Source organism: Perca fluviatilis, chromosome 5 (assembly GCF_010015445.1).
Source record: "Perca fluviatilis chromosome 5, GENO_Pfluv_1.0, whole genome shotgun sequence".
NCBI lineage: Eukaryota > Metazoa > Chordata > Actinopteri > Perciformes > Percidae > Perca > Perca fluviatilis.
The window spans coordinates 14,081,793-14,106,355 of NC_053116.1; the positions used below are offsets into that span (position 1 = coordinate 14,081,793).

At 39.8% G+C, this 24,563-nt stretch overlaps 1 protein-coding gene and 1 pseudogene across 2 annotated transcripts in view; one reads left to right on the forward strand and one right to left on the reverse strand.

Annotated features, from left to right (window-relative positions):
• The window catches only part of LOC120558702 (metabotropic glutamate receptor 4-like), a 232,360-nt gene extending 231,347 nt beyond the window's left edge, over positions 1–1,013 (reverse strand). For both annotated transcript variants that reach the window (XM_039799856.1, XM_039799857.1), the window contains exon 1: positions 830–1,013. The gene's annotated coding sequence lies outside the window, so the exon portion shown is untranslated. The remainder of the gene's footprint in view (positions 1–829) is intronic.
• A 15,045-nt stretch (positions 1,014–16,058) lies between these two features.
• LOC120559000 lies at positions 16,059–17,471 on the forward strand (annotated as a pseudogene).
• The last annotated feature ends 7,092 nt before the right edge of the window (positions 17,472–24,563 follow it).

Here is a 24,563-nt window from a genome sequence, read left to right on the forward strand (position 1 = left end):
GGAGCAGCAATTACTCTCTGACAGTGATGCATAATCAAGTGAGGCGTCACCAAACCATATGACCCGCTGGGGCGTCATGTCTCACTTGAAAATGATTAAATGCAAAGATGGATTGGCACAGATCCATACAGAGAAGCAAATAAAAGCGCACACATAGCAGTGTGTCTTATGCCCACTTTCTTCATTGAATTACATGCACAGTTTAAAATGACTGTCTGTCTTCATCTGTGCATTGACCAGACGTACAGACTCCTCGCATTTGCTTATGTGTGTGGGAGGAACAACAGCAAGCCAAGTGGCGCGGAAAGGAGCGAGGGGGCTTTGCAGAAAGGGGCTCCCAGCATAGACACACAGCCAAAGAAGGGGTCCATTGTACTGTCAAGTCTACCCCCCATCAGCTCCACGAGAAACGTTAGCCTTGTTCCTGCTTCTAAAGCCTTTTAGTAAAGATGATTCATCTGTTGAGTCTGTGATCAGAGAGGGACCACAGCCCTCCAAAACGGGGCTAAGCCTCCCAACAGTCGCATACACGCCGATATTCACAAGGAGAGGGTTTGTATAAAGTCAGTATGTGCGACTGAGCTCAATCAAAAAATGCCACCAGAAGATAAAGATAACCTGAACTGCTCATACTTTTTTTTTCCTCATGTGACGATAAGAAGCTTTTCAAAGCACACCAACATGCATCCAAGTATCTTAATGCCAATCATCAGATTTGTGCAGCAGACTCTCACAGACAGAAGACACAACACAGCTGCGTAACTGCCATACCACTCCTAAACCCCGCTGATCCTAATGTGACACTGTAAGAGAATGGAGACACTCTTACCTTTCAATCCTCCTGATGCAAGTGAGTCTAAAAGTGGAGAAAATGAACTTCTTGCGATCTCTGATGCCGTCCAGTTTTTTTTTTCTTTCCTTTTCTTCCTGCGTCTTTGTTTGGCAGCGACAGTCAGCACTCGCCTCCTGTTTGGACGCTGCTTGCCAAACCCGCCGCACAGATTAACAAAAAAAAAATAAATAAATAAAAAGAAGAAGAAAAGAAGAAGACAGGTGTGGAGAGTGAAAACGCCGGTATGAATTCTAAGTGTTGTTAGTTGTGGTGGTAATAACGCGCCCTGTGCAGATGCGGTGTTACTCCCAGGCTCGAGGTTTGAACAAATTCCGTGCTGCTCAGACGCTGTCCAGTAGCGAGTGGTGCTGAATGAGACTCCAGGGGTTGCAGAGATTTCCTATACTTTTCCTTCTTCTTCTTCTTCTTCTTCTTCTTCTTCTTCTTCTTCTTCTTCTTCTTCTTCTTCTTCTTCCTCCTCCTCTACTGCTTCTTCTGTTTCCCTGCACAAATCTTCCCTCCCACCACGCAAGATTGGAAACTGATTAATTTTTATCCTTCAAATTAGATCCTCACCAGTCAAGCTTTTTCTAGCACTGACACTGCTGGTAATGCATTCCACAGCAAAAAAGGGGGACAGGAAATGACTGCGTAATGCTTGAAAAAGTACATCGAAATCAGCTGCATTTAGACATATCAATGAATTAACCCCGAGGTCGAGGCTAATGCATATTCAATTGGAATTAGACCCCCAAAAAGGATGTTTTCAGTTTAAAAGACAGCCTTAGTTATGGTTGTTAAATACGTGGATTGGTGTGGAAGTCGGTTTGAAGCAGCTGACTAGTCATTTCAAGAGTTGTGCCATTTGTTAGGCTATATGCAGGCAGAGGATGATGGAGGAGCTCAGACAAGTGAAAAGAGCTGCTTGTCAGAGATATTGCAGTGATCACAGCCTGCAGGTGTTCAGATTTAGGTGGGTGCTCCTAGATTTGCATCACACCTTCCCTCACTGGCGGCCCTGTTGGCACTCACTGCTCCTGGTATATGCAAGGAATGATCTACAGTAAGGCAGTGGTGTAGTCTACGTGATACGCAGGCATACGCAGTATGCCCACTAAGAAAGCTCCAGGATTTCCTATATACCCACTTCAAAATGCCCAATGACACGCAACAACATACTTTCTATTATATTTTTTATATATTTTGAATTGTCATCTGTGTTTTTCTTCTTCGCGTAGGCTAAATAAAGGTATTTCCACCGTCAATTGTTGCGTAAAAGTGTTTCCGAATGCAGGAAATGAAGTCTTTGACGCTCAAAATAACCCTGGGGGAGGACACCCAGACCCCCACTATGATATGCACCCCACCCCCCCAAAAAGCAGATTCTGGCCTATATATATAAGCCAATATATTTATATGCAGTAGAGTATACCCACTACAATACATTAGACTACACCACTACTATCTCCGCCTCACTGGGCTGTGTGTGTGTGTGTCGTGCTTGTTGTAACTGGTCCTTTATGGGTATGGATGCTGTTGGTGGATGTTTGAGGATTCACTAAATTAAATAAACCGTGCAGGGAGGGGTTTTCTCCAGGTTTAGGTCCTCTGAGTGCAATGTGGTCCATATTCACCTTCGCCTACAGCACACAAGTAGCCCATTGAATTTCATTCTTAAAGCGCCGACTAGCGCATCTTTAGGCGCACTGCGGCCGCTCCTCGCCACTGTCTATTCAGCTGTGAATAAAAGAGAAGTTCTGCAGCATAGATTGCATGTTACACACACACACACACACACACATCTTACTATCGACGTTTATGTACTGTTCTCCGTTCAGTGATTACTCCGGATCATCCCTCGGGTAATTTCGTCTTGTTCATTGCATCGCTTTTCTTTATTCGTTTATCATTACCGTGCTGATTGCAGGTATTGATTCCTCAGTCTAATCAGTTGCACCGCGTCCTTCCAGAAATGAATGAACAGAGCCGACCCAGCTGCTACCGTCTCGAGCTGGACTTTAATCTGGGCTCGGGTTGTTGGAAGCCTCTAAGAGCAGAACTGAAACAATGTGGATTTTTACATACATAACGTTTTTAATTTACAAACATATTTGCACCACTTTAAGACAACGTTTATCAACTGAAACTAATGGCGTTATGAATGGTTAATGCATAATAGAATACTACTTTATAGATCAATTATAAGATAGCATTAAGAGTAACTTTCAGGTTGCCAGATTGTTTAAAAAACCCTTTCCAGTATGACACTTTAATTCATGAGGAAGACCTCTCCAGTGATCAACTGGACCAAAATCCATTTATCAGCAGCATTATAACTGCAGACTTGATTGATTACTGTATAATAACCCCATATTAGCCTAATAATTTATATTTATTTATAATTGAAGATGACTGGAAGTGTTTGTAACTGCAGAGTTGATGGATTGCTGTATAAGGGCCCTATATTATCCTAATAATGTGATAACATTTATAATTGAGGATGACCGTTAGAAAGCTGTGAGCCTTTATTCATGACTTTATTAACATTTGTAACTGCAGAATTGATGGTTTACTGTATAATAACCCTATGTTAGCCTAATCATTTATATTTATTTATAACTGAAGATGACTGAAAGTGAGACATTAACATAACTGCAGAGTTGATGGTTTATTAAAGACAAGAGCAGTTACCCTTAATTAGTGGCTTACTAACATCAATAAGTGCAGACTCAATGGCTTATTATTTCTATTGTTTCCACTCATTTCATAACTAATGCATGGAGTTTGACAAGCTGTTGAGCTGCGTTCCACACTTAAGATAGAACACTTTTCAAGAGAACAGTACTGTGAAGGAGAAATGTTTATCATAAGAGATGATTTCATTACAGGTTTTAGGTAGAATGTTCCCATTCTGTTGTTTGATTAAAGCCTCTGTTGCATCAGTGTGTTCTGTTTTACTTGAATATTTGGCAATACCACAGCTGTGTGTTACCATTTAGTAATAATGCAGTTATAAATCAATCCAACAATACATGCATAGCTCTTATTTTTAAGTAATCTATCAATTATGCAGTTACAACCGAGGATTTTCCCCAACCTGGCAACCCAAAACTGGTTTTATGAATGGCTCGTAACTGATCTATAAATCCTTAGTAAATTACTTTTTAACCATTAATAAAGCCATAAATTACAGCTTTTAAGCCCTTCAGAAAGGGTGCCTTATTAGAAAGTGGGGCCAACATATAAAAAATCATTATCAGTTAATAGAATGCATTGTTTTTATCCTCACGCTTTTTTAAACAAGACACAGGGGTGCACTGAATCTGTGTGGTGCAGATGTGGAGCAATTTGTAACAGTCAGCAGGTATGAGAGATCAAGTAATTGCAGGTGTCTGACAGTGGATGTCTTTATTCTTACGTGCAGTGCATGTATACAGGAGTCCCAGTCTACAACTTCTGAAAACACACACTGTTCTCATTTCCATATCAATTTTCAACCAAACTGCAGGCCTTTATGGAGAGTCTGTGCCTAATGTACGAGGTGAATAAAGGTTGGTTCTCTTGGAGAATTTGATTTTTACCTCTTTTCCCAGCAATGTCTAATTCATTATGCAAAAACACACCCTGTAAACTATTTTGAAAAAGGTACTTGGATTATAAAAGAAAAGACAGTTTGCCTGTCTACATGTGTAGTCCATTGTAACAAAACAAACCTCCCATCATCTGGAGCATCTAGTTACGGTAGAATGTGCTGGCATTCTTGTGGCTAATCACTGTGCTAAACAACTTTGGATAGCCTTGTTTTATTTCTTTGCTTTTTAGTGCAAATTCATGAGAAACTGCCAAAAAGGTTGTCAGCAGTTATTTTCCTAAATCATTGAGATAGCTTGTCCCATGTTGCTCACAAGGTGACACGGTTATGCTATTACTATTTTGTGCTATAATATTATAATTATAATTTAATGTTGTTTAGCCAGACTATAGCACTGATTTAAACTCACGGAGATAAAGTCACAGCTTAAATACAAAATGCCCAGATTCTTAATTATATTTGTTATTATATCTGAGTTTCAGTATATTGTGTATATATATATATATATATATATATATATATATATATATATATATATATATATATACACTGTATATTTTTCTCACCTCTTGACTGGGACAATTACAGGCTAAACATCCACCCCAAGGAAAATAATGAGTAAAGACTGGAGGGCATACTAGTGTTCAAACAAAGTTTCATGAATTCCAAAACACAAAATGTAAAACTAACCTTAATGGTCCACAGTCTTAATTATTGAAATGACGAGGGCCAAACCAGGATTAATAAATAATCTGGGTTGTAATAAAAGTCTACCTATTTTCACCTCTGACCGTCACATGAGCTCGGGGTACATGAATTATTCTGCCCTACCACGAACCATGACCCTTTCAAATTGGGGTGGGCAGCAGGATTTGATTAGCTTGCCTCTGGTGCTGCAGTGACGGACTCAGGATCAGATTGACAGACAGAGTGTCAGTCAATGCAGAGCCACAATCTTGTTTACTGTAAAAGCCAAAAATCTAAATGAGTTGTGCTCTGGTATGTCTATGGAATAAAAACCGGTAATTACTGGGTGACGTGTAATGTGGCTCCCCATGGCTAGAAACTCTTTACAGAGCAGATGAGATGCTGATGTTTGTTGGTATTCAGTATTCCTCATATATCTCCTGCTGGGTGATGATGCAGTGCAGGCTAACAAAGCTGCAACTCACCATACCCCACCAAATATGTCTTGGAACGAGGCTTCTGTTCAGCTTTTTTGGTAAATATGACAGGTGTTTCATGGTGCTCAGAATGGGAGATTTGTGAGCTTCTTTAATAAATCATATATTCGAAGCACGGGTCAACGATTTTGATTTGTTACAAACATATGAAAACCATGTGTTCTTTATGATTCATAAATCAAATGGAGCCACTCATGACATTTTAATGTTTAGTTGTGAGTGCGGGCTTTCATTATACATGCTACTGTAAGTCCAACTGCATCATTGCAGACAGATTATGATCCAGTTGTGCTCAATAAAAGTATATGTTGTTCAAATAAAAAAGATCAATTTGTTGCATTGCCGAAGTAAGTGAGAAATGTTTTGCATCTTTCTTTAACACGTCCTACGTCAACATACAGATGTACATGTATCTCCTCTATACTATGTTTAGACTTGTGTTCACACTTTATACCGTCCTTGCATAGAACCTTAATTCCACTAAATCCCTTCGTAAACAAAGCTGGCAGTTAGGCAACACTGTGCTAACAGCAGATGAAAGTATCCATCTGCGATTGCACTTTACTGTAATCACAGATGGATCAGAAATGTGCTACCCGTTACATAACTCAAACATCAACAAGAAATGATGAGATGCCATAGTAATCAAAAGTAAAAGAGGTTGTCTGTTGTCTCTCACACACACACACACACTTGTCCATACTTTTGGAAGTGTTGGTAGTTGTTACATTAGGAGCAGGTTGGGACAGGCAGTTTGAGCCCAGGGACCGGGTAGTAGAGTTCTGGGCGTTGGGCCATGGATCTGTCTGGCCCACTGTCCTGCCTGGCAACACTGCAGCTCTCTGTACAGATGTTAATGAAACTGTAGGTGGCTTTCAAAGCATTAAGCATTGCTTAACAGTACAGTAACCTCTCCGGTCTCATCGACTTTATTAGTGTTGATGTGAATGTTTGTATACTTTATTCTACCACTGCGCTTTTTTTTATGTTTCAGCATGAATAGTTGATATTTTCTTTTATTATTATCCCTTATTTTGTGCATACCTATTGACAAAATCCAGCAGAGTAACAAGCTGCAAAAGCCATTCAACCTTTACAAATAATGCATAGTCTCACCATCACAACTGATTTCAATCAAGTGTGGCATTAGAGATGTTTGTCCAACCTTTGGAACTGCCAGCCCTTTTACACTGGGCTGTTGCAAATGAAAGTTGACAATCGTGAGATGAACGTGGTGAAATCGTTTGTCGTCAGTGTCACGCCATTCAGACTGCGACAGCATTAGTGGAGTAGAAGAACGTTCACTGTTGGCATTTCACCAGTAAGACTCAGCAAAACTCTTGAGTCTTTAAACTGACTCATGAATCGCAAGTCTCTAGTATCATTAACTCGGATCAGTTGAGTCCTACTACAATTCAATCTAAAATGAGAACAGCGCCACACACAAACCTCTTGCAACATTAACTACTACGAGTCCTAGCCGTCTTAGCTGCCGAAAGCTTAATAACTTACAATTTCGTAGACAACGACAACTCCACAAGTCAACTCAAGCAACTGAGTGAGCAGAGAGACAATCCGAGACAGGTAGGAACTTCCCGACCCACAGACTCAGAGCCGAAAACATTGCAAGCTCGCAGACCATGGGACTAACTCGAGAACTCATGAGTTGTTACTCATGAGTTCTCGACAAGTCATGAGTTCTCGCGTGAGTCAGTCAATCACGCGTTTCAACCGGCTATGGAAACACATCAGCCGGATCTGTAGCAGACGAGCGAGTAATGTCTCTCCTCGAGCTCAGGGTAAAGCAAATCCACAACAAAAGCTATTCTTTCACTTCTGAAATAACATACAATGTTCTGCACATAGCCTAGCTAGGCCTACTGTAGGTCTTGGTGTATACATGTAGTATGTTAAAATGCAATTAGGTCGAGCAGACAGTCTGAAACATTGCAAGCTCGCGGCTTGCCTCGGCTCGCCTCGCAGACCACTCATTAGTCCTCGATGACTCACGAGTTGTCGCATGAGTCAGTCAATTGCGCAAATCAGCTGGCTGTGAGTGGATCTGTAGCAGACGAGCGAGGTCTCTCCTTGAGCTCAGGGTAAAGCAAATCCACAACAAAAGCCATTCTTTCACTTCTGAAATAACATACAATGTTCTGCACGTAGCCTAGCTAGGCCTACTGTAGGTTTTGGTGTATAAATGTAGTATGTTAAAATGCAATTAGGTCGAGCAGACACTCCGAAACATTGCAAGCTAGCAATACTGACTCAAGTGACTTGCACAACCCGGATCACTTTAGTGAGTGGCTCAGAATAACCTGAATCCTTAAAAGGAATCGAGTTAGCCAGGCCTAACCTAACTTCTTCTATGCGTGTTGCGGTGTAATGTACCACACACAGCTTACCCTGCCACCTACTGGTGAGAGCAATACATGTCTAACTCTGAAACAAAGAATTAAATATTGAAATATAACACTAAACAAATGTCAAATTAAAAGAATTGTACAGATATTTTTTTATTTATTTTATTTTTAAAGATCTTTTAACAGGTCAATCTTGAATCCCACTGTATGACCACAGATGGCCAATTTAGACCAAAAACAGGCTGTATCAAACTCCTGCCAGTCAGAAGTGAAGGACCGAAGTCCCTCAATGTGTTTGTTGAAATGACGCAGAATACATTGGTGGCCAAGACCAGCTTCACACTTATCATCTTGGGGTTTACTGCGAAGAAGTGTCAGCTCTAAGGCCAAAACTCTTTTTATTGTTTTGCTTCATTTCCAGACCACGAGAGCCGATAGATGACGCAGGTTGGTGACTTGTCTCTGCTTGCATCTGTTTATCCTTCCATTCACATCATGGCATCACCATTCAACAGACATTCATTGCACCATCTGTCATGACATACCTCTAAATTGGTTTTGACGCAGATTGCGACCTAGATGTAATTAGACCCATCTGACACAGTGTGACATGCAATGAACACTGCCTATAGATTCCTTTCTTCCTGCAACAGTTGCGTCACTGTGTGCTACAACGTGTCCTTCCTTTTTGGAGTTCTTTCTCAGATTTTACTGTAACCTGGCATGATTTTTCCAACATCAATTTCACATTACTGCAATTGTTTGCCTTTGGGAACAGTATTATTTCAAATGTCATGTTATCATCAATACTAGTTATGTTTGTGATTCAGAACAGGTTTATATATGGTTTATTTATTAAATGATATGATGTGTAATTTGTAATTAACGTCTCTCACCCAGCTTGCCATAAGAATGTTAAGCCAAGTATCTTTCTGTTGCCGTTCATCACAAGTACAGTATGTCTCAAAGGACTTCACAGGGATCGAGTCTACCAATTAATCACACAACAGCTTTGTGTAAAACAGTAATGCAGAAAAATAAAACACAACCAGTACAAAGCACAAGACACACATGCACACAAATGTAGAAAAGACATGACAAGTGAGGAAAGTAGGAATAATTCCTAAGGTGGACTTTGTATCAAAGCCTTTGAATGCACAGTGTAAGACAAATGCAAACCATTTACCTGCTTAATCTACAGTACTGCATGCTTGCAGAGTTTTTGGCAGCGAGACATATTTCAGTTTGGACAAATGGCCAATATATAACACAGAATGTTTGGTATTGAGGTGATTCATAGCCATGGGCGTCAGTTTGGTTTGAAATGTGCTGGGGACAGAGACGCATTCGAAGTGCATTTTCAGAAGTGCTGGGTACAGTGACGGATTCATTTTTCTCTTTTGTGCAGGTCATGTTTTGAAAGACGCTGTCCTGTAGCTTACTAATGTAAATTAATAAAAATGTATACAAAAATGTGATGATGTCCGACACGTTTTATGAAGAAGAAAGCTTTAAGTTTAAAAAAAAAAAGTTGTTGCAGTGTTGTGAACAGAGAAGCGTGTAGCCAGCACAGCAGCAGAACGGCTGTGTCTTTGCCTGCCCTGTGGGGATAGAGATTTTTGTGGATTTGTTGGCATCTGTCGCTCAAGAATTATATGTTTTGAACTTTTTTTTTTTACTAAATTGAGCTTGAGGTTTTCAAAAAAAGTTGTGGGTACAAAATGACTCATGACGAAATCTGATAGGTACACGTACCCACCGTCCCCACCGAAATCGACGCCTATGTTCATAGCGTCTTATTTTTTAAGAATGCTTACGATGTTACCAACGATGTTGTTTCTTGTTGGGTAAGTTTCCATTAAGGACTGCTGTTGTGGTTCACTTAATTTACATGATGGGTTTTCACTTTAAACTGTGTCAAAAGTTTAAGAGACATTTGTGACTTTAAACTGGAGCTTAAACAGTTAGTTGATTAGTCGATTGACAGGAAATGAATCCCCAACTTTTTTGATAATCGATTAATCATTTGAGTATGCATTATTCTGTTTTTTTCTTTTTTATATAATTGAAAATGGATTCTCTTTGAGTTTTGTATACTGTTGGTCAGACAAAACCTGCAAACTGAATTTGTCGCTTTGTGGTCTGGGAGATCGTCGTGAGTATTTTTCACATTTTTGTCCTATTGTTCTGCTATTAGCGGAATACTTAATTCAGACCTCATACAGCAATTACCAAACTGAAATGGTTTATCTCTGACCAAATATCTGTGAGGCTAAAGTGCAAAGCATAATGGACATTAACATGGAAAAACGGTTTCACTTTAAGTAATACATTCAGGTAATTTGGGTATCTGAGTTGTAAGCTCAACATTTGCTTGGCTCTTCACTTATCCAGAGAACCTGATTCCAAGCATTTTAATGCATTTTAATGTGTTAATAAAGCTCGAGAAAATAAATAATGAAAAACCTTAGCTGAAATTGCTAACTTCAGTACGTCCTTACTGGTGTGTATTTGTCTGTGTGCATGGGTCTGTGTTGTCTGTCCCTGTCTAGTTTGGACCTGATCTGGCTTGGGTTGCGGGTGGGCAAGGGACTTGAGGGGACTTGACATATTGTTTCAACCATGTTTTGTTCACAATGGCCTATACATTGTATATCATATTTTGAAAATTCAAATAAAAATAGTTGGAAAAAAAAAGAAATTGCTAACTTCTCTTACATTCATGTCTGGCCTGTGAATCAGCCAACACTTAGCAAGGATGCTGGTAAAACATTGATGAGCAGCCTGGCAACCAGATACAAATTCAGTAACAGTGCAAAAGTTGTATTTAAAATATTCATAGGGGTAACCACTGACTAAGGAGTACATTTATTGTTTTATATTCATATAAAGGGAGGGGGTCTTTTTGATACTGCAGTTTTTGTACTGATTAAACAAATGAGACATAATGTGTTATCAATGAGCTGCTAGGTAGATTGCTGTATAGACAGGTCCTGGCTAGCTGTTTCCACCTGTTTCCAGCCTTTATGCTAAGCTAAAGTAAGTGGTTGCTGACTGTCGCTTTGCAGACTGAACATCTAACTCTCAGTATAACTCTGAATATGCATATTTCCCAACATGTCCCAAATTTAAGATAAACCCAAATAATAACTTCCATCCTTAGTCAGTGGTTACCTCTATAAATAACTTTTGCACTGCCACTGAATTAGTATTCGGTTGCCAGGCTGCTCATCAATGTTTTACCAGGATCCTTGCTAAGTTTTGGCTGATTCAAAGGTGATGTTAATAATAATAAAGTTAATAATGTCAGCCAAGGTTTATCAATATTTATTTTCTTAAGGTCAAGTACCTTTATTATTAATACATTGAAATGTGTTAAAATACCTGGAATCAGCCGGATAAAAGGTATGATGTGTGAGAAATGAGCATAGGGACCCCCTGTTTACTGTCTTTATACTAAGCTGAGTTAGGTCCATTCAAATACAGATATGGCAGTAGCAAGAATGCACATTTCCCCTAAATATAATTGTTCTTTTAATGAATTAATGCAATACTTAGAAGGCTACACATTTCACTCTTAAAAACAGTGAGCTTGCATTGTCACTTCTGCCCTCAGAGATGTGCTTTTCTCCTTCCTCTCCTTTATCCATTGCCACAGTTTATCTAGGATGAGAATGTTGCCTACCATACATTGTTTGAATGTAATCCATTTCAGAGAAATGTTTGCAGCTGCAGCCAAGAGTCTTTGTTATACATCGAGACACCCTATCTGTAAAAAGCCACCAAACCGCCTTTACAATCACAGTGCGCAGGATAAGTCATGTTTGGTTTTAATCCTCAGAAGCAGCTGCAGTCAGAACACAACTACAATGCACTTTGTAGCAGATGAACCTGTATTGTGTGGGAGAGAACCATCCTGAGATGAACCCACGAAAGATATTTACACATGAAAATTATGTTTATTCAACAGGATTATCAATGGCCAGCTACAGTGAAAAAAAAACCTTTGAGGTTATATTAGCAAAATATGCACAGATTTAGCTACTGTCAGAATGCAAATATGCTGTAGCATTTGCATGCAGCACCCTGTTGTGGATGTATCCTCATGGTCACAAAGAAAACATTCAAATAGAGTTATATGGCTTGGTCTGAATATGCAAAAAAAGGACATTGAACATTCCAGCTTATCTTAATTGCTTTTGCTTGTGATATTCCTCACCAGTCCATCAAAACTAAACCACATTTACAGTTGCAGTGTTAAACAGAGGATAACTCAGTTTGTGTTCTTGCCGCAGCTGATTCTATGAAGATATACTATATACTATATATATATATACTGTCTATTGTTTTATATTCATATATATATATACCCTTACGAAACCAAAATATATTGCAGTACATTGGAAAATATCATGTGATATATTGGGCACTATATTCCCATATATGTGATTTGATATTTATATTTTCCAATATATTGCCATATATGCATATATCATATATGTTTATATATTGATAGCCTACATATAAAAAAAATATTGCAATCAAGACCTTGCAATATATTTTTTATGTGGGACAACTATATAATTTTTGTCATGTTTCTTAATACTATAATATGTATTATATACAAACTTGATTTCAAGGATTCGGTTGGAGGCCCGGGTGGGGGTGGGATAAGGAGAGCTCTAGCCAGTGTGAATGTATAAGTGCTGTATTGTATTGTATTGTCCTTGTCTTATTGTCCGTTGTCTCAAGGACCCCCTCGAAAACGAGATGCTTCATCTCAAGGGGTTATCCTCTTAAATAAACAATTTCAATTTCAATAGTTATGCCAAAAGTGTAGCTAGCTAGCCGCTATATTTTCCCATTGTATTGAATGGAACACATAGTTAGCTAGCTTCTCCTCCTAACAAGTACCCTCACATTCATAAAAATGTCTTAAATTCAAATCGGACTGTTAGCTTTTGTTAGCTTTGTAAGACCTTGGGGTAGCTGTGATATAAGTGTCGTGATGAAATTCAAACTGTAATTAAAGCTGCGAGCAGCGATGGACGGGCCCTCGCGCCTCTGCGTGCGTCAGGGTTACCGGCGGACACTGCTCCTTGCGACCGTGCATTTGGGTGGCACTCAGACGCCGTAAATCCTCACTAATGAAAAGGGAACTCCCCGCTGAGTTCAATGATACCTCACACAAGACTCTACGTCATACAGTTCATTAGCTGTGAAAGGGGGTGTGGCCAAAATATAGGGGCGGGCCAAACCTTTACCAATAAAAATGTAAGTCTGCTGAGTTCATTGATACCTCACATAAGACTCTACCATAAACGGGTCACCATTTATAAAAAAGGGTGTGGCTAAGCACAAAGGGGCGGGCCAAACAATCACCAATGAAGAAGGAAGTCTCTGCTGAGTTTAATGATACCTCACACAAGGGTCTACCTTAGATGGGTCAATATTCATGAAAGGGGGCGTGGCTTAAACATTGGGGTCGGGCCAAACCATCACCAATGAAGAAGGAAGTCTGCTGAGTTCAATGATACCTCACACAAGGGTCTACGTCAAACAGGTCATTAGTTTTAAAAGGGGGCGTGACGTAGGCATAGGGGGCAGGCCAAACCATCATCAATGAAGAATGAACTTTCTGCTGAATTCAATGACACCTCACACAAGACTCTACCTTAAACGGTTCAAATGTTATGAAAGGGGCGTGGCCTGATTAAGTGGGCATGGTTAAAATATAGGGTGCGGCTCAGTATCACATGTTGACCACACATTATAAGTTTCATGTAAATCGGATGATGTTTGTCATATAAGGCAGATTTCCTGATGCCAGCGGGGGGCGCTATGACCAAAAGTCAATGTTGGCCTGTAGGTGTCTTCAGGCCTGGACCCTTATGATTCGTGAGAAATTTCGGGCAGATACGACAACGTACACTCAAGTTACAACAACTTATTTTTTCATCGCTAAACACTCAAAATGGCCGCCCCACCACGGCCACGCCCTATGACGAAGTTTTTCTTTTAACAACTTTTCATCTTTAAGGTGTTGAGATGATACAGACATACAAGTTTGAAGTTGATCGGATGAAATCTCTAGGAGGAGTTCGTTAAAGTGGCCAAAATCGCACTAATTTCAAACTTGGCAAAAAATGGCGGACTTCCTGTTGGGTTTAGGGTATGGCTCCAATGACGGTTTTTGTACATCTTGACATGTGACATATTTCTACCAAGTTTCGTGAGTCTACGCCAAATGCACTGCAGGGGCTCAATTTCTTTAACTTTGTAGGGGGCGCTAGCGAGCCATTTTTGCGCACGTATTCCCGAAACCCTTAAAATACATACATTTTCACCAGACTTGATGCGACTGCCAAATTTGGTGAGTTGTTGAATATGTTAAGCCCCTCAACTAATCAGCGCGCGTCTCTAATGTGTGTGTATGGGGATTCGCTCAACCAATCAGTGCGCAGCTCATGAGCATACAATATTTGGAAGAAAAGCTCTTGAAAATAGGGCCAAAACACATGGATGCATAAGGGCCAATAAAATATCAACCAGGCCATTTTCAGTCCAACCAATGTTACATACCCCATTAGGAGACCATAAGGAACAGTGTGAAATACCCTATATAATCATTCTATCACCCCTTTAATGTATGTCCCTAAGTATTGTTTTTGTACTGTGGGTTTTGTCTCCTTGTCATTGAGTGATTTTCGGTCTTGTTTTGTATTATGTTCTGTTTCCTGTTTTATTGTGATAGTCCATTTTCTTTCTTGTCATATCTAGTTCTGCTTCCTGTGTTTTCCCGCCTGTGTGCTTAGGCTCGTTCGAGATGAACTGCGCCTCGCCTGTAAAGTAGACGAGAGCAGGCGACAGCAGCCGGGGGCGGTGACAAAAGTCCGCTCTCAAGTCGGACAGTGTTCCAGCTGACTCCAGCAGCCTTCAGGCTGAACAGGAAGTGACACAAACACTGTGGTCCGTTCGGGTCCGATTCCGATTTAATAAAATGTTATCAGAGCCATATATCAGATCCTACACAGTCTCCAGTTGATTTTATTATGACAGAGTAGCTGTCAAAATTCTCTACTTGCGATCTGTTGCTGATTTTAATCACCAACAGACTGTAGGTGATCTGTAATCTGAACAGATTTAGTCTCTCTGACTTCTAAACATAACTATCAACCTCACAACATGTGTTCTGTACAGATTAAGCTTTTAAATCAGACAAATAGCAGTTAAAATCCCTCCGATTACAAATCAATAAAAAGTTTATATAAAACGTCATCATGTTGAGTCGATTCTGAACCAATCAGCTGTTCGATCAGCTGAGAGGCCGGCGTTTCCCAGCATGCCCTGGGATCCACCTGCGTCCGCCTGGCTCTTGCAGTTGGTGAAAAGCAACTGCGCTACCTGCGTCTCAGAACTGCGGCCGCCTTGGTATCGTTGCCCACGTGTGCATGACGTCAGAGCAAGTCGGGATCAAGTCGGACACAAATCTAACCGGCATGCATTGGGCGCCGATCGCCGGTGATCGATTCTGCGCAGATCTGGCTCATCTCGAACGAGCCTATTGTCTAATGTGCTCCACCTGTTCCCCTGCCCTGGTGTCACCTGTCCTGTGTTTGCTCGTTACCTAGTTAATTTAGCCTCTGTGTTTCCCTTTGTGTCTTGTCAGATTGTTTTGTGTCCGTTGTCTTGCCTGCGTGAGTTTGTGTTCCTCGCCCTGCTAGTTTGTGTCCAGAGGGTTGTTCCATAAAAGAAGCTTAGAAAATAAGCCAGGCTTTGGCTAAGCCTGAGTTGATGCTTAACCAGAATACCGTTTTAACACTGACCCACTGGGAATGAGATATTACATCGGACTCTCTGGCATGCTGCCATTTTATTTCATGTAACCACTATCAGTCCAACAATGAAAGCAAATGCACTTTAAGAATAAATGTAGCCTAATACATTCGAACATACAAAAAGTGAAATAAATGTAAAGAAGTATAGGGAGGCCTACATTTTTTTAGTTGGTGTGATTTTTGTAATTAGGCTAATCAATTAAATGTCTATAAATAGGGAGCTCCACCCATGTAGAAGGACGCATAGTCATGGCGTGTCCTTTCATTGATGAGGTGGTGGATGAGGGAGCAATGATCATACGCAGGGCATTTCAAAGAGAACGTACTTTCAGGGACAGGGCAGACCCATTGGCTTTTTCTGACAACTACCTGCATGAGCGGTATAGATTCTCGAGAGAAGGCATAATGTATATTTGCAGATTACTGAGGCCACACATTGCAAATAGCACACGGCGCAATAAAGCGCTCACAGTCCCGCAGACTGTGTGCATTGCACTTCGCTTTTTTGCCAGCGGAACATTTTTGTACACAGTTGGAGATGCAGAGAATATCAGCAAAGCAACAGTTTGCCGCTCTGTACGAATGGTGTACCTGTCTTTAAAAGAATTACTCAATGTGTTCATCACCTTCCCTGGCCACAGAGCAATTCTCAGTATTAAACAGGCCTTTTATGGAATCGCTGGTAAGTTAAAATAAGAACTATATAGAAAATGGAAATTTTTATTGTCTTTTAATGTTAGGCATGCAATTGACAGACAAACACTTAACTTTTGTAGATTTCCCAAATGTTATCGGAGCTCTGGACTGCACCCACGTGCGCATAAAGCGCCCGTCTGGTCCGCATGAAGCAGACTTCGTTAATAGGAAATCATTACACAGCATCAATGTACAGGTACAGTCCCACTGAGATTATATTGTAGGCTAGAAGCGATTGTGCTTTACAATAAGCTGGGAACCAGTGTCCTATTCATTGCAAATGCATTAATCCTATATATATATATATATATATATATATATATATATATATATATATATATATATATATATATATATATATATATATATATATACACATAACACCAGTGTAGTGACCTAGGCCTACTTTTTTAATCATTTAGATGATTTGTGATGCTGATTGCATCATCACAAATGTAGAGGCAAAATGGCCTGGCTCAGTGCATGATTCCAGAATCTTTCGGGCCTCTTCTCTTTCCCACTAACTGGCACAAGGTATGTTAGTCACTTAACACAGCTTTTAAATACCTTCACCAAATTCAATGGTTACAATTTATGTTTTTTTTTTAATCAGGTCAATTCTCAGGAGTTTTGCTGGGAGACAAGGGATATGCATGTCTGCCTTATCTCTTAACTCCCTATCAGGAGACGCAGACAGAGGCACAGCACAATTACAATGTTGCCCATGCCCGCACAACAGCTCGTATAGAGATGGCATTTGGGCTCATCAAGTCAAGGTTCCAGTGCCTGAATTACCTCAGGGTGATTCCACAAAGGGCATGTGACATTGTAGTTGCATGTGTTGTGCTACATAACATTGCCTGTCTGAGGAGAGAGAGGCAACCAAGAATGGTTGTACAGGAAGACTGGGACATCGAAGGCACTTTTGATGACAATGAAATAGGCAGGGTTATAAGAGACCAATAATTATTTTGGTTAACACAGTCCAAACTGTTCATTTTTCCCTTAAATTTAACAGACACACACAAGTCATCTTTTTTTTTTATTTAGTTTGAAGCTGCCTGTTGGGGGTGAAAACATAAAATTAAATGTGGTCAAAAAACAAAAAGGTCATGTCATTGTTTTAAATATGCCAGTTCTACTTGCATTTTTCTCAAGCTGTTGGATTTCCAGCTCCAACTTTCTCATTTTTAGTTTTTTATATTGGATGTCGGTATCAATGGCCTCCATTTGTTTCAGGAGATACCGTTTGTAGACTCCCTTTATGTTCTCTGGGTTCTGTAGGAAGAGAGTTTTTTTTTTAATTTTTCTATTTTTTAGTCAATTTGAGCTAGTGCTTTTGGCACTTTTTTGTAATTTCTTACTCACTTGGTCACATGTGGTCCCAGACTGAGAGGGCTCAAGGGTGTCAGCATCCTGTTGCCAATAATGTAAATACACATAATTTAGCACCTCAGAGGTAGGCTTTTAAATATATATTTCTCTCTCGTTTTATTAATCGCTGCAGTATTTCCTTTTTTTGTATTCATGTGTTTAAATTCTTCGTAAGATTCAGAAGTAATTGTTGCTCAGTTGCTGTGAACATCGCTGCTCTCTCTTTTCCTTTAGTTGCCATGTTAAATTGATGAATCTATGCTCCACCATCAGGGCTTCTTAAGAATAGCGTGCACGCGCAATTATCTAGACTAGATAAACCTGGTTCAAATTAGTGAGATCGCGTGAACTTCAATTACCTTTTATGAAACCGCCTTAAGCCCCAACTGATTTGTTAGGTTAATTCAAGTCAGGTTTTGGAGTTTAATCCCCGCTTTTCTAAGCTTCTTTTATGGAACAACCCTCTGGTCCTGTCTATTGAGTTAGTTTCTATCCTGTCAGTTTGTTTCAGCCTTGTGCTTTTTTGTATTTTTCCCTGGGTTTTTACCAGCCTTAGTGCTGCTGTGTTTTTGTTAATAAATCCCCTTCCTCAAACCTTCTCCTGCCTACCTTCCTGGATTGGGTCCTTTATTCCCTGCCTCCACGTTTTACATTTACTTTTAAAAATCTTCTTCCTGAATAGGGTTGGGTACTGAAATCCGGTGCTAATACGACACAGGTGCCTTCACAACCTGTATCTACCGGACCGAATAGCAACGCAGATTTCGGCGCCTCCTTTCGGTGCTACTGATATGTCTGCTCTGCTCTCTGGTGCTCTGAAACAGACGTTAAGACACCGGGCAAAAATTATGTATACCATATATTAAAAATATATTCTACCATATATTAAACACATATCTGTACATATATGTTTCCATATAAGTTTCCATATATTTAGTATATATTCTACCATATATTGAACACATATCTGTACATATATGTTTCCATATAAGTTTACATATATTTAGTATATATTCTACCATATATTGAACACGTATCTGTACATATGTTTCCATATAAGTTTACATAGATTTAAAATATAGTCTACCATATATTGAACACGTATCTGTACATATGTTTCCATATAAGTTTACATATATTTAGAATATATTCTACCATATATTGAACACGTATCTGTACATATGTTTCCATATAAGTTTACATATATTTAAAATATAGTCTACCATATATCAAACACATATCTGTACATATATGTTTCCATATAAGTTTACATATATTTAGAATATATTCTACCATATATTAAACACGTATCTGTACATATGTTTCCATATAAGTTTACATATATTTAAAATATATTCTACCATATATTAAACACATATCTGTACATATGTTTCCATATACTTTTACATATATTTAAAATGTATTCTTCCATATATTTAACATATATTCTACCATATATTAAACAAAGATGTGAAACTATATCTTTACATATATTACCAATACGTTTTCCCATATAAATGGGAATACATTATGGTGGATATTTATAAATATAAATATATAAATATATATTTTGGAATATATGAAAGTGGCAATAATTTGTATATTTTGCAATATATTGCAATATATAATATATTGTATAATATATGTATCATCAATATATTATTCCATGTTTTTTCAATATATAATATATTGTAAAATGTAATTGAAAATAATATATTGTAATATATTACAATATATTGGTAAATATATTTTCCTCTCGTAAGGGTATATATATATAAAACAATATATATGCCGAAGACCCCACATGCCCTCTATGTCCAAGCCCAGCAACACTGAAGCACATCTTAGTGGGATGTAAGACCAGCCTCACCCAAGGCCGTTACACCTGGCGGCACAACCAACAAGTGTCTTGCAGCAGTGCTGGAAAGCCGACGGACAAGTGTGAATGCCCTTCCTCCCCCGTCATCCCTGTGGCAGCCAACACCATTTGTTCGGGAGGGCGAGGGTCAAGGCAGCCTCATTACCGTAAGACCAGACAATGGGCAGCTGAGCAGAGCATGGGACTGGAAGCTGCTGGCAGACTTGGACAATAAACTCTGCTTCCCAGCTGAGATCGCAGCTACCAACCTGCGACCAGACCTTGTTCTGTGGTCAGCCTCACTCAAGCTTGTCTACATCATCGAGCTCACCGTGCCCTGGGAGGGTGCAGTGGAGGAGGCCTACGAACGGAAAAAGCTGAGGTACACTGAACTTGTAGCCGATGCGCAACAACAGGGCTGGGATGTGAAAGGTACGCCCAGTGGAAGTAGGCTGCGGAAGGTTCGTAGCCACCTCAACATCCAGGCTACTCAGGGAGATGGGAGTGCTAGGGAAGGCCCACCGGCAGGCAGTCAAAGACCTCTCCAGGGCTGATGAAAAGGGGAGCCAGTGGCTGTGAAAAGAAAGGACTCCCCCTGGGCCTTCAAGTGAGTTGATGGCATCTAGGGAGTGAACCTGGGACGCTGGGATTCACTGCTCAACCATCTGGAGGTGTCGTGGGCCTAAAACACCCGAGAAGGAGGGGCCCACTTGACAACCCAAAGGATGCCATCACTCAATTGACCATCCCACAGAGTCTCATCGGTGCCTCAAGTATGAATAATTGAGGGATATCAACATCTAGTCCTATACAACAGATCTTTTTGTTTCATAGGCATTCTTCATGTGATATTTTTTTTATATATGTAGCCATCAAATGAGCATCAAAACAATATATAAAACTAACCATAATGTCATGAATAGGTGAAAGTTATTACATTGTTTTCAAAATGTGATGTAATGTATTAAGTCTTTTATTCCATTATATCCTTCCTTTTATTTTCTGATGAAAAACAATTCAAACAGTGAATTGCTTCGTAAGACTCTCTCAGATCACCATATGCCTTGATATTTTGATACATTATTTATTATGTGTGTGTGTTTTGTTTGGGGCTAGTGTTTGTTTTTAAACTCTAATTAGCCCAGCTGTTCTTTTGTACAGTATAAATAGAAGCTGGGATACATTTCAGTGTTCACCAGCTTGTGTTCAGCAAAAAGGAAAAGAGAGAGAGAGATCCAGCTTCGATTCCAGCTTCATTAAAGGATGTGCTATATTGCACTGTTAACTGTGTAACATCAAGTTCTTATTTTTCATCCAGATTCTAGTCTATATCCACGACGTTCCACTTCCAGGATTGTTCTGGGGCCGCCGGAAATTCCGCCGTTACCTTCTGCTTTCTTTGCTTTGCAATTTTAAACTCTGTTGGATATACTATGGTTAACTGCTCCTCAGGTCTCTGCAGGATCAATCCAGACAGCTAGCTAGACATTCTGTCCAACCTTGCACGACTTAAACAACTTTTGAACGTACACGTTCCACCAAAATAAGTTCCTTCCCGAGGCTATTTAGTAGAGGCACCGCTGCTCCGTTGCGCCGCCCAAGACGATTGTGATTGGTTTAAAGAAATGGCAATAAACCAGAGCATGTTTTTCTCCCATCCTGGAATACTGTGTGGACTCGCCACTCGCAAGACCCTCCTCCGCAGCGCTGTGTAGGAAGGTCTGGCAATGCGAGACTATCCAGATTGTAAACATGCATTCTTGAAAGGTTTTCACCGCTGTAACCTGTTTCCATGCACCTGAGCATAAGACAGGACTGTCCAGTATTCTCCCTCCTCTTTCTGCACTGTATGCAGCTTCTCACCGCTCACAATAGAACAGTGTTATAAATCAAAAAATCACTGAGCCAAATGCTTTGAGTTTTTAATGGTCTTCTAAACCTCAATTAAATACTTGCATAATTAGAATTATTTAGATAAATGATTCTAGGTATTCATGAAAAAGTAATTATAGTATAGCTCGAGATAACTACATTTATAGGAATAGTTTGACATAAAGACTGTAAATAGGGGCAAACAGCTAACTTGGCCCTGTCTTAAGGTAAGCTACAATAACATAATAGTACGGCACAAACCCCTTCGTGAAAAGCACAACTTGTTGTTTTTACACTTTTTTTTTCCGGGTTCAAAAAATGAGATACAACATGTTAATTAGTGAGCTTCAGAGGTGCTGGTAGGTGGATTTTGTTACCTTTAAACAGAGCCAGGCTAGCTGTTTCCCCTCCGTTTCCAGTCTTCACACTAAAGCTAAGCTAAGTGACTGCTAGCTGTAGCTTTATATTTACTGTACAAATGAGAGTGGTATCGATCTTCTCATTTAACCCCTCGTGTTGACGTCGGGTCAAATTGACCCTTTTTCAATTGTTGTTTTATATCAGAAAATATGGGACGTAGAAATAAGCGCTGAAAATGTGTAGTAGAAAACTTTACAATTTTTAAAACGTTTTTTCAAGGTTGATGGGAAGACGACACAAGGGTTAACTTGCAAACTATTCCTTTAAACCTGTTGACATACTTGATGTCAATGGTAAAGGCTCTGCTAACAAACAGATGTAATAAGAGAGGAATATGCAATTTAAATCAAATAAACATGCTCTGTTTTGAATGTTTAATTAAGTAGCATTAAGTTAAGTAGCATTTCTATGCTAATTGTCTGTTTGTTTGTTGTTGCATGTTCTGCTGTGTAGAAAAACAGACTTTAGCTATATTTGTTTTGTTGTTCTAATGAAAGTCATTACAAAATCCTGGTTACTCCAAACCATCTGTAAGGCACATACAAACACTGCATGTCTCTAATGAATACCTTAAACAGAGAAGTTTTTAACTTTGAAACTGAATGTAGCATTTTAAACTGAAGTTGGTCTGAAATGTCACACCCATGGTTAGCTTTGTCTCTTTTGCTGTAGTAAAACAAGACACACACGCTGGGAATAGAAAGGGAGGGTTTATTTTCTGCGCTGCAACATCTTGAATGGAGAGATTGGTAAAGGGTAAACAATGGCTGGGCAGTCTTTCTCCCATTGACCAAACCCTCCTCCAATTACTTCCTTGTCTCTCCTCTCCTCAATTCTCATTTGTTACATCCTCTGTGACCTTTCTATTGGATGTGGCAGCAGTCAAACGTCAATGTGGGAGCATATCGTTATAGAAGGATGGAGGTCATTAACAGCAGTTGTCTTGGAGAGGGCTGTAATCCCCCAGAAAGCCAAGGCCAGAGCCCGCCCGCTGGAGTTGGCTTAATTACTGACCGGGCCTAATTGGCGCAGGATGTGACACTTAAGGCTAGACTTCCTCTGCCGTCTGCCCTTTGTGTCAGTCCCATTAACCTTTCCCTTCCACCTTCTCTTCTGCCTTTTTATGTTCAATTAAAGGCACTATTTAAATGAGCTGGAGTAGTAAGACTAAGAGCTTTGCCACGGGCCATGTAAAAGGAAATAATTGCACCCTAAATTAATATTACAGGCTGACTTGGCATCTGAGAGGTGTGCTAAAATATGTATTAAGGTGTTTTGCTTTGCATCAAGTCTAAGTGCGAACTGTTGCGCATGATTCATGTATGTCTGAAACACGTGCATTCATGTGTTTGCTTGTCTGTGTGTGTGAGAGATTCTACCACTTTCATGGGTTTAGACTTAATTAGTCGCTGTGTGTCAGCAAAATGGCAAAAACTTCCAATAATAACATTGTACGTTCAATGCGAACAATACTAAAGCTAAAATCTGCAAAGTAAAGCCGTGCTCTAGGTTTGCCCGTTGGGATATTGTGAACTTTGGCGTGCATTGTCAGTACTGTGTAATTAATCATAGCGCCTAACTGCATTCCTAGGGTCCCCTTTGGTTAATTGGACTGAAGCTGCAGAATGGACTAAGCAATGATTTATTCTGCAGGCAGGTGAAACACTGTGATGCCCCCCCCCCCCTTCTTCCAGGTACTAAGGATGGATGGCTCACTCCTGCACCCAGCTACTCCCTGTGCTCCTCCATCCCTCAGGCCAATCGACTCTGAAGGCGCATTTACAAGATGGGCTTCAGGTGGACAAAAAGAATGGATGAAAGGTACAGTGGAATCAATTTCCCCCCGTTTCTACGTATTCAAGACTTATATTGGTAAGAGCAGAACAGTTGAAGATATTGACCATCTGTAGAAAGTTTAACAAGTGAATTTCCTCACAGTGCCTGTTGGCAAGTGAAAACAAACACCAGAGCCAACCAAAGGTGAAGCCACCTTAGACATTTGCCGCTCTCCCCACTTCATGGGTCTTATCATTTCCTGGCCGTGCTGTGAGGCAGACCAGTGGTGTCTATATCAATTCAGGCTTGTTGGCAAGCCGAGCTGCTGTGCCAAGCTTTGTTACACTGTTTTATCCGAGGTTATTGAGTAAAGTATATGTTAAGACAAAGTGGTCCTTTACAGGTGGAGTAACCAACTGTGAATTGAATCGTTTAGTAAACTAAAAGCAATAGCCAATAGCACTTGACATTAACGTTTAAACACTCAAACTCATTTAAAAATCCAACTAGTGTGTAAAGGTGTAACTTTCCCTTTTAAATTAGAACTTTTGTGTATGTAATTATCGCTCCTATAATTCCAGGCATGTATCATAAAATAGATAGATGAAAACTACTATTATGTTACAATAGTTTATTGCTAGATTACATTGTTTTAATGTATTTTCCTGTTCAAACATATGTGACATTTCACAGATAATCAGTCAGATTGGAGAATGGACCCTATAATCTACAGTTCTCTTGCTGTAGTTTGTTTCAGT